Genomic DNA, 9,682 nt, shown 5'->3' on the forward strand with positions numbered 1-9,682 from the left:
TAGATTGGGGTCCCCTTTTGTGTAATGTAGGGTGCGCTCTTAAGGGCATTGCACGCCGGTGCTCTGGCAGCCCGAGGGAGCGAGTCACACCTGGGGTTGCACACCGTGAGGGCTTGGGACCCCTGACGGTATCCAGGGTGGCGGAGGGCCCCGGGCCGCTCGGACTTATTCCGAGGTCGGGGTCGAGGCCCCCCGGTGTGCCCGGTGGATGGGGATCGCATCATCCCTAAACCCATCCACCGGGCGACGTAGTCAGGCTGGCTGCCGTGGGGGAGCGGTCCCGTCGGAGTGCGACGGCGGTGACTTAGCTCCTTCCACGGGGCATCCGCGTGGCGGCGCTACTGAGGGTACCCCCGGGGTCGAAGACGGGGGGCCCCCGAAACCGGCCTGGTCCCAGCAATGGGGCCAGGGCGGGAGTAAGGGGCTGGAACCCAGTGGTCGGATGATCCTCCCCGACCCAGTGGTATAGACCGGTTCCCCGGGGGAACTCGGGGACACCACCGGGTCATGTTTTCGGTGGTGCGGGCATGCCCGGCCGGTCGAGCCCTCAGTAGTGGTGGGTTTAAAACCAAATGGCAGAATCATCGAAAAAACAAAAAGAGAGGAAGAGAAGGAGGAAGGGAGGGGAAGGACCGGTGGAGGGGTCGCCGTCGGTGCCCAATCCGGACACGGACGTGTCGATGTCCTCTACGGCCGTTGCAGAAGATGACATGGAGCTGATGCCAGCTTCCAACTTCGCTGAGGAGAATGGGGTAGAGTGGGACAAGGACATGCACAACATGTCGAAATTCGTCACTGCCATGATTGACAGAGAGGAGTTTGACGATAGCTGGTATGCTGACGCGGATGACACATGGAGGGAGTTCAAGAAGTACACGAGAAAGTTCGTATGGGCCCTCCTAAAGAAAGGTAGCATGTGTCAGGATGATGGAGTCAAGCTCAGGGTAGAACTGAAGGCACTTAGACACGATCTTAATAAGTGCAAGGAGGATCTTACCAAGTCCAAAGCTGAGTCTGACTACAGCAGACAGATGAGACGGGACATGGCAGAGGAACTGGACGTGAGGGCCTCTGAACACAAGAAGGTTATTAAAGAGAAGGATGAGGCGGAGGCTGCCTTGAAAGCATCAAAGGAAGAGTTGAGGCTATTACAAAGCCAGTTGGCCAGGTGTAGGGAAGACCTCTAGAGAGCCAGGGATAATGCGAAGAGAAGACCGGACTGGAAGTCGATAGGTGTGATGACGACCGAAGCGTCCGAAAGACACCTAAGGAAGGACGTATCGACCTAGAAGGACGACGACCGTATTGATGAGTGGTGGGGGGCTGGGCCCAAGATATCTGAAGCCAGTGTGTTCCGTACGGCACGTGATGCCGTACGGAAAGTCGGTGTCGGAATCGATGCTGCAGGGCGGGCGGCCTGGTTCCCGGGGCGTTCTCGCTAGCGGCGGGGGACGCGGGTTCTCGCGAGCGAGCGCGTAGGACTCCCGGTAGGTTCAACCGCGGCCGCTACACGGCGCGGCTCGCGATTCCGCTGCCCGCAGGCAAGATTCGACCGCCCGGATATATAACCGGGCGCGCCGTGCCTGGTCTTTGCCTTGCCTTGTCTTCTGCCTGGCCAGTTTTGGTAGCAAGTAGTGCTACGCATTAGTGCATCGTATACTGGGGATTACCGACGCGTTTTCTAGGCTTCCTAGGGCGATCGGTCTTCCGTTCAGATTCGAACCACTGCTCTATATACTCTGCTGAGTTGAAGGTGGCGCCGATACATCCTGCTGGGTTGAGGCTAATGGTTCGAATCTCGTTTTGTGATCTCGGGCTCACGGCGTTGCTGTGATCTTAGGAGCGACTCGACCGTCTCCTCGGAGCTTCGAGCTCCCTTGTTGCCCAAGTGTCCGTAGGGGGCCTTGGCGATTTAGGATCGGCTCGGTCGCAGTCCTAGAGCGTTCGCGCTCCTTCGTTCAAGTATCCGTTGGGAACTTAGCTTTCTCGCAGGAGCGACTCGGTCGTCCTGCGAGCCGGAGCTCTCGGAGCTCCATTCCCACGCGTCCTCGGCACCGTGGCTGGCAATTGGCCGTTACGTCCGGAAGGGCAGGCCATCCGAAACGACGGAGGTCGTTTCGTTGCACGTCCTTGGCGTGCTCCGGGTGCCGCGCACCGTTGACGTCACGGACGTGTATCCTGCGGGACCTTGCGTAAGCGACGTTGTTCGCTTGTACATAGTTGCGTCGTTCTCCTGCGTTGTTCCACTTGCCTTTTATTACATTACTTCCGCGACACTCTATTGCGTCTACTGCGTTCGTTGCGTTTTACTTCGGCGTCTCTACATCCTTGCGTGCGTGTCCTCTCTCTTTCTCTCTCTCTCGCGATCGCTTCGCCGCCGTCCCTGAGCGCGGTGCGTCGGCGCGCGACGTTGCGTGTTCGGCAGGGTCCGTGGTCGCCTTACGGGGCCCCGGCCTTCAATCAGGACGACCGGTCGGTCGTCGAGCGGACTCGAGCGAACCTGGACGCAGGCGGACGTTGCTCTGCAATCCCTTATTACCAGCCAGCTCTCCGGAGCTATCATATGTTCGGTCTTGTTCCGAACATAATTTTGGTCCTTCGAGCCGGATCGGGAGCGGTAGTCTCGGACCTGGGTCGAGTTGCTTAGCTCGGGTTCCGTTATGTCGTCAGAAGAGGATATTCTTGGGCTCATCGAGCTGCAATACGACCGGCAGCACCGCATGGAGCGGCTGCTGGACAATGCACGCAAGTCCGGTCAACTGAAGTCAGTTGGCGGGTTGACGTCTCGTTTGCAGGTTCTCGACACGTACTGGGCTCAGTTCCAGGATGATCATCGCGCGATCCGAGCGTCTCGCCTCAAGACCGTGCGAGAGTCGGATTACGTGCGACAGGATGCCTGTGGCACGGTGCAGGAAGTCTACATTGCGCAGCGAGCAGAAATCCAAACTCTGCTCGATGGGTTGAAGGTTCAGGAGGCTGAGTCGGCTGCTCACGCGGTCCTCGCGCAGGCAGTAATGCCCGAGGCTTCGTTGCCTCGCATTCCCATTCCGAAGTTCGAAGGGAAGTTTGACGAATGGCGCAATTTTAAGGATCTCTTTGAGTCCTTAATAGTCGATAACCCGTCGTTAGCATCAGTTCACCGGATGTATTATTTAAAACAGAGCGTGTCGGGAGAGCCCGAACGTCTGCTCCGGCACTACGGCGTCGCTACTGGCTCGTTTGAGCAAACGTGGGAAGCGCTATGTGCACGGTACGATAACCGTCGTTTGCTTGTGGACCAGCATCTCGACGCTTTCCGGGATGTTGGCCCGATGCGTTAGGAGAGCGTCTCCGAGGCTCGGAGGCTGTTAGATCGAGCCAGTGAGCTGCGGGCCGCCTTGCGCCTTCTTGACCAGCCAGTGGATGCTTGGGACGTGATATTGGTCAATATCCTCCGTTCCAAGCTAGACTCTGCAACGCGGCGGGCCTGGGAGATGGCTACCGCGGACCGGCGCGAGCCAGTGAGCTGGGACAGACTGGCGGTCTTCCTGGACGAGCGTCGGGTGGCGCTCGAGACGGTTGCCACGGCTCCGTCCATTGGGGACGGCCCCCGTGCCTCATCGGCTTCCGAGCGGACTAGTCGACGATCGCTACATCTTCATCGGCCCAAGCCGACCCGTTGCGCTGAGTGCGGTGCTGAGCACGGACTCAGAGAGAGTTCGGCCTTTAAAGATCGGCCGGTCTCTTCGCGACGGGCAAGAGTGCGCGCTTTCGGGTTGTGCCTCGGTCCGTCGCACCAGGCGGCCGCTTGCCCGTCTAAGGGTCGATGTCGGGAGTGCGAAGAGCCGCACCATTCACTTCTGCACTCCGCTCGGCAGTCTCCGGCCCCGGCGTCAGAGGAAGGGCCGGTAACGGCGCATGCTGCGACACGGATGCCCGCGCAGCGAGTTCTCTTGGCCACAGCCAGGGTTTGTCTGATGGCGTCCAATGGGCGATCCTCTGTGGTTCGGACGCTCATTGACCAGGGCTCTGAGGTGAGCCTGGTGTCCGAGGCGCTTGCGCAGCGGCTGCGCGCGTCTCGTCGATCAGTGGATGTTGGGCTGTCGGGCATCTCGGAGGGACCCCCTCAGCGGGTGCGGGCCGGCACGTCATTGCGGCTCAAGGCAACTGCTGGCCTCCCGTTCTCCACCACGGTGGAGACCCTCATTCTACCGCGGCTTACGGCGTACCACCCTCCGCAGAGGGCTCGGCTGACGGGGAAGTGGTCGCATTTGAAAAACCTCCGGTTGGCGGATGATCACGATGATGACGAGCGCATCGAGGCGATACTTGGAGCGGAGGTATTCGCCGAGATCGTGTTTACGGGGCTTCGCCGGGGGCCACGGGGATCTCCCGTCGCGCAGCGTACCCGCTTAGGGTGGGTGCTGTTCGGGGCTCTTCCGTCTGCCGCCGGAGCGGGCAGCTCTCATTGCCATGTGGTGCAGTGTGCGTCGGACAACATGGCGGATCTCTTGGCGCTTCTGGGAAGTGGAAGAGATTCCAGTTGCTTCCCCGCTCTTTGAGGAGGAGCGGGCTTGTGAAGGGTTTTTCGCGGCGTCCTTTCGGCGTCACGCTGACGGCCGCTATCAGGTGCGGTTGCCTTTCAGGAGTCTTCCGACTGAGCTGTCTCTCGGTGACACCCGGCGGATTGCCACTGCCTCGTTGCATCGCTTGGAGCGGCGATTGCTTCGGCAGCCTTCTTTGGGCAAGGCCTATCGCGACTTTCTTGACGACTATGAACGACAGGGGCATATGTTCCGCCTGCCACTCAATGTCGAGCAACCACGGCCCTCTTACTTTATTCCACATCACCCGGTGATTAAACAAGCCCTCGAGCTTAAGGTAAGAGTGGTGTTCAACGCCTCGCAAGCGTCCATCAATGGCCGGTCGTTGAACGACTTGGTGCACGTGGGGCCGCGCTTGCAGCGAGAACTGGGCGAGATCCTACTTGCCTGGCGCATGCATCGAGTGGCCTTCACTGCGGACATCGAGCAAATGTTTCGACAAGTACGGGTGGCTCTGGAGGATCAACACCTCCAACAGATTCTCTGGCGAGACAGCTAGACGAGGGCAATATCGGTGTACCGGTTGACCACGGTCACTTATGGCATGGCTTGCGCTCCTTATCTGGCCATCCGCACGCTGCACCAGCTGGCGCTGGATGAGCGGGAACGTTATCCCCGAGCAGCAGACTTACTCTGTCAACAAACCTATGTCGACGATATTCTTGCGGGGGCAGATGACCTTGAGAAGGCACGCCGTCAACAGCATGAGCTGAGCAACTTGCTCATGGCGGGCGGGTTCCGACTCAGGAAGTGGGCGGCCTCTCATCCGGAACTCTTGTCCGGTATCCCGGAGGGGGACCGCGAGCCTTTGGTACCACTGCCGGACCCTGGGGCTGTGGGGGCATCTGTGCTGGGGGTCGGTTGGATTCCGGTCAAGGATGCCTTCTACTTTTCGGTCAACCCCGGGGCTCCGTCGGCCATCTCGAAGCGTGGTATCTTGTCAGTCGTTGCACGGTTATACGACCCCCTGGGCTGGTTAGGGCCTATGGTAGTAGTGGCGAAGATACTCCTTCAGGACTTGTGGTTGGCCGGGCTCGGTTGGGACGAGGCTCTCCCCTCCCCGCAATCGCGACGGTGGGACGCCTTTAGCACCGGGCTCGCGGAGGTTTCCGCAATCCGAGTTCCTCGTTGGATCGAATGGTCGCCTACTGAAGTGGAGATTCAGCTTCACGGCTTCTCGGACGCCGTGGGAACGCCCGTCCTCCTCCCTCAGACAGGGATTTGGAATGGGATGGAGGTTGGGAGTGCACAGAGCACCGTAAAAAGAGGAGAAAAAAGGATACGGACCGGGAAAGAGGAATGGATCGGGTTGGACCCATCCAGCCTCGGAGTAGCAATCGCGGGCGAGTGGAGAGGCGAGGAACACAACCTCCCCCAGGACCCCCCTGCGTACAATAAGAGAACGTGGAAGTGGGAAAAGAGAGGCGGGCCAGGATGGGGTGCGGCTAACCCCACTGCCCCCGCCTCCGGCCCCGCTGACCTCCCGCAGACAAGGCAGGAGATGGCCGCGGCTTCCGGCAACCGCGGCTGTAACAGTCAAGTTGGCTCGAGGGGCCTCATATGCCGAGGCCCTGAAACGGGCGGAAGAGATCCCCCTTGGGGAGATGGGGATCCCGGGCGTGGACGTGGGTCGCAGCGCCGACGGGGTGCTCCTTGTTCGCGTCCGGGACTCCGGCCCCGAGGGGAAGAAGGCCGACCCCTTGGCAGAACGCCTTAAGGCAGTGTTGCCGGACGCGGTGATAAACCGGCCCGTGCAGCGAGGGGAGGTCCGCCTCATTGGCTTTAATGAGGCGGCCTCCCCAGAAGCGGTTAAGATGACCTTGGCCGGCTGCGCTGGGTGCGCGCCGGAGGCCATCCAGCTCGGCCCGCTGAGGTGGGGACTCAGGGGCCAAGGGGTCGCATGAGCCAGACTCCCTCTAGCGGCGGCCTTAGCGGCCGCCAAGAGGGGGTGGCTTTGCGCTGGGCTGGTCGGCCGTCAGCATATTATTGCTGGCGGCTAGGCCGGCCCAGTGCTTTAAATGCTGGGGCCTCGGGCACACCCGTAGTGGCTGTACGGCCACCGTGGATCGCGGTGGCCTTTGCTACCGGTGTGGTAGAGGTGGACACACCGCACGAGAGTGCGATGGCACCCTGTGCTGTGCGGTGTGTCGTGATGCCGGAGGAGAGGCCAGTCAACGCATGGCAGGGCCTACGTGCTGGCTGGCCTCCCAACGGAAGGGGGCGGCGGATGCAATAGGCGTCCACGCGGCCTTCCCCCCAACGTGGGACCCGTGGGGACGGGCGCACTTGGCGTCCGTATCAAAGGGGGGGGAAACTATAATCATTATTAGGCTGTCACAGTTGACGGCAATGGTGGACGCATCAGTGTCCGCGGATATGGGCGAACGCCGGGGGCTTGAGGGGCTTGCTCCTCTCATTCGACTCGACCGGGAATTGTCTTGGCCTGTCCCTGCTTGCGCAGGCTGGGCTGGGCGTGGACTGGTGGTCGGCCCCCGGGCACTGCGAGCCCGGTAGGGTAATGGTCTTTGGCTGCGGGCCAGGTGGCGTATATTCGCATAGCCCGGCAGCGGCCTTCTCTCCCGTGGCGCTGGGAGGTGGAGGTTTTCCTCTCCCCTGGTGCGTGCCGCCCTTGGGGGTGGGGGTTTGCCCCCTCCTTGGGCCTCGGAGGGGAACAGGAGAGGTGGGGATAACCCGGTGGGGGCCGGGCCCATTTCTCCACCCTCCTCACTCCGAACATCCGGAGTGGGTGGAGAGAGGAGGTTTGGAGACCTCCCTCCCTCTCCGGCCAAACAGTGCTGGTCGGCGGCGGGACAATACCTGTCCCGCCTCACCGCGCGTCGCAGTAAGGACGGCGCTTCCAACGCCGGAACGGTGGTGAGGAACTCGTCCTTGGGAGAGATTCGCTCCCTTGGACGGGCGTGGTAGTACTCCCCCTTTCGGTACGGAGTGAAGGACACGGTGGCGGGGCTCGTGTGGGAACGGTGATTGAGTATATGCTTTTGCCTCTAGAGGTAGAGACTGCTCTCCCTTCCCCCTCCTAACCAACCCCCTTCACTAAGTCCGCGGCGCGCGGTGAACAGTAGCGACGCTTTCATAGCGTGAGACGGCAACGGATGGGAAGGAATGGGGAGCTGGTTCCCCGTCCTTCGCCTTTTGTCCTGCCGGTGTTTCCTCCAGGAGTTTTAGTGGGTGCAAGTCCAACATAACCCCGGCTCCCCCCAGGGCCGGGGTACCCGTTAGGGGTTTCTCCTGGATGATAAAAAAAGGTTAGGTTTGGTTTGGTATGGTTTGGTTTTGGTATGGTTCGGTTTTTTGGGGGGGGAGGGGAAGGAGAACGCTACGCAAAACCCGGGTATCGGACTCGTTAGTCCTGGGAGGTTGCCAGACAACCCGACGAGGGTAAGGAAAACCTATTGTAAAAACCCGGGCTAGTGGGCTCGTCAGCCTTGAGCAACCTATTCCGGAGATTGGCAACTCCGTTATCAAACCCGGGCGGGGGCTCGAAAGCTTGACTTCGGGGGCAGCAACCTATTTACAGGGGAGGAAGAACCCCAATATAAAACCCGGGAATCGGGCTCGTTAGTCTGGGAGGTTGCCAGACAATCCGACGTGGGGAAGGAAAATCCACTGTAAAATCCCGAGCTAGTGGGCTCGTTAGCCATGAGTTACCTATTCCGGAGACTGGAAACTCCGTTATCAAACCCGGGTGAGGGCTCGGGAACTTAACTTCGTGGGCAAGCAACCTATTATTAGGGGAGGAAGAACCCCAATACCAAACCCGGGTGTGCGGCCCGTTAGCCTGAGAGCATCCGCACCGGAGAGAAAACTCCGCACAAACTGGGCATTCGGGCTTGTGAATCTGGCGGTCCAGACATCTGAAACGGAGAGAAAACTCCGAACCAAACCGGGCGTTTGGGCTCATGAGCCTGGCAGTCCTGGCATCTGAACTAGGGGGAAGGAAGAACCCTCACTAATAAATCCGGGCGATCGGGCATGTGAGTCCATTTTTCTCAGACATCCGAACGAGGGGAAGGAAAACCTAATGGAAAAACCAAAGGACGGTAAACCCATTAAAACCCGGTTATCGGATTCGTTAGATTGGGAGGTTGCCAAACAATCCGACGAGGGGAAGGACACCCACTGGAAGAACCCGGGCTAGTGGGCTCGTTAGCCTTGAGCAACCTATTCCGGAGATTGGAAACTCTGTTATCAAACCCGGGCGAGGGCTCGAGAGCTTGACTTTGTGGGCAAGCGACCGAAGTGAAGGAGATGGAGAACCCCAATATGAAACCCGGGCGATCGGACTCGTTAGTTTGGTGGTACCAGACACCCGAACGAGGGGAAGGAAAACCCAATGGAAAAACCCGGGTGATCGGACCTGTTAGTCTGGCGGTGCCAGGCACCCGAACGAGGGGAGGAAACCCAAAGTAAAAACCAGGGGGGTCGGACTCGTTAGCATAGTGAGGCAGCCGATCATGGTATGGATGAATGGAGCCCTCTCAGCGGTTCCCATGTGGTCTAATTCTTCCACATGGGATTGGCTGAGAGGCAACACTCGGTGGAGCGCGCCACGGACCCCGTGGGTCCTGGTCCCGTCGTCGAGTTGGACGCCTTCTGGTTTCTGGGGGTGGCGGATAGTCGGCAACAGGGAGCGAGCGCTGTCGTGCACCCCCTGATCCGTTAGGCCAATGCTCTTGGTTGCTGAGGGGACCTTCGGATGCCGGGAGGCGGAGGATAGTCGGCAACGGTGGGCGAACGCTGTAGTGTACTCACTGATTCGCCAGGCCGAGGTCCTGCGACATCCGGGGGGTTCGCTCGACGGTGGGAGGAGGAGTGCTGCCGGGGGACGGTACGGGCTCCACGAGGGTGTAGGATGGCACTCCCATCCAGAATAAATGTGTGCGTGGCGGGGAGGGGTTCCGGAGGGGGCTGGCGACGGCGCTGATCCTCGAAGGAATGGGGCTGTGGCGGTGGCGGCTGGAGCCGTTCCCGCTCCAGGGCCGGTGAGGATATGTGCGTCGAATGAACCAGCTTAGGTGGCCTCCAAAGGAGGAGTTTCTGGGTGCCGGATGGGCATTCCTTGAGGAAACTTGGGGGTT

The sequence above is a fragment of the Harpegnathos saltator genome, unplaced genomic scaffold (assembly GCF_003227715.2).
Source record: "Harpegnathos saltator strain DR-91 unplaced genomic scaffold, Hsal_v8.6 scaffold109, whole genome shotgun sequence".
NCBI lineage: Eukaryota > Metazoa > Arthropoda > Insecta > Hymenoptera > Formicidae > Harpegnathos > Harpegnathos saltator.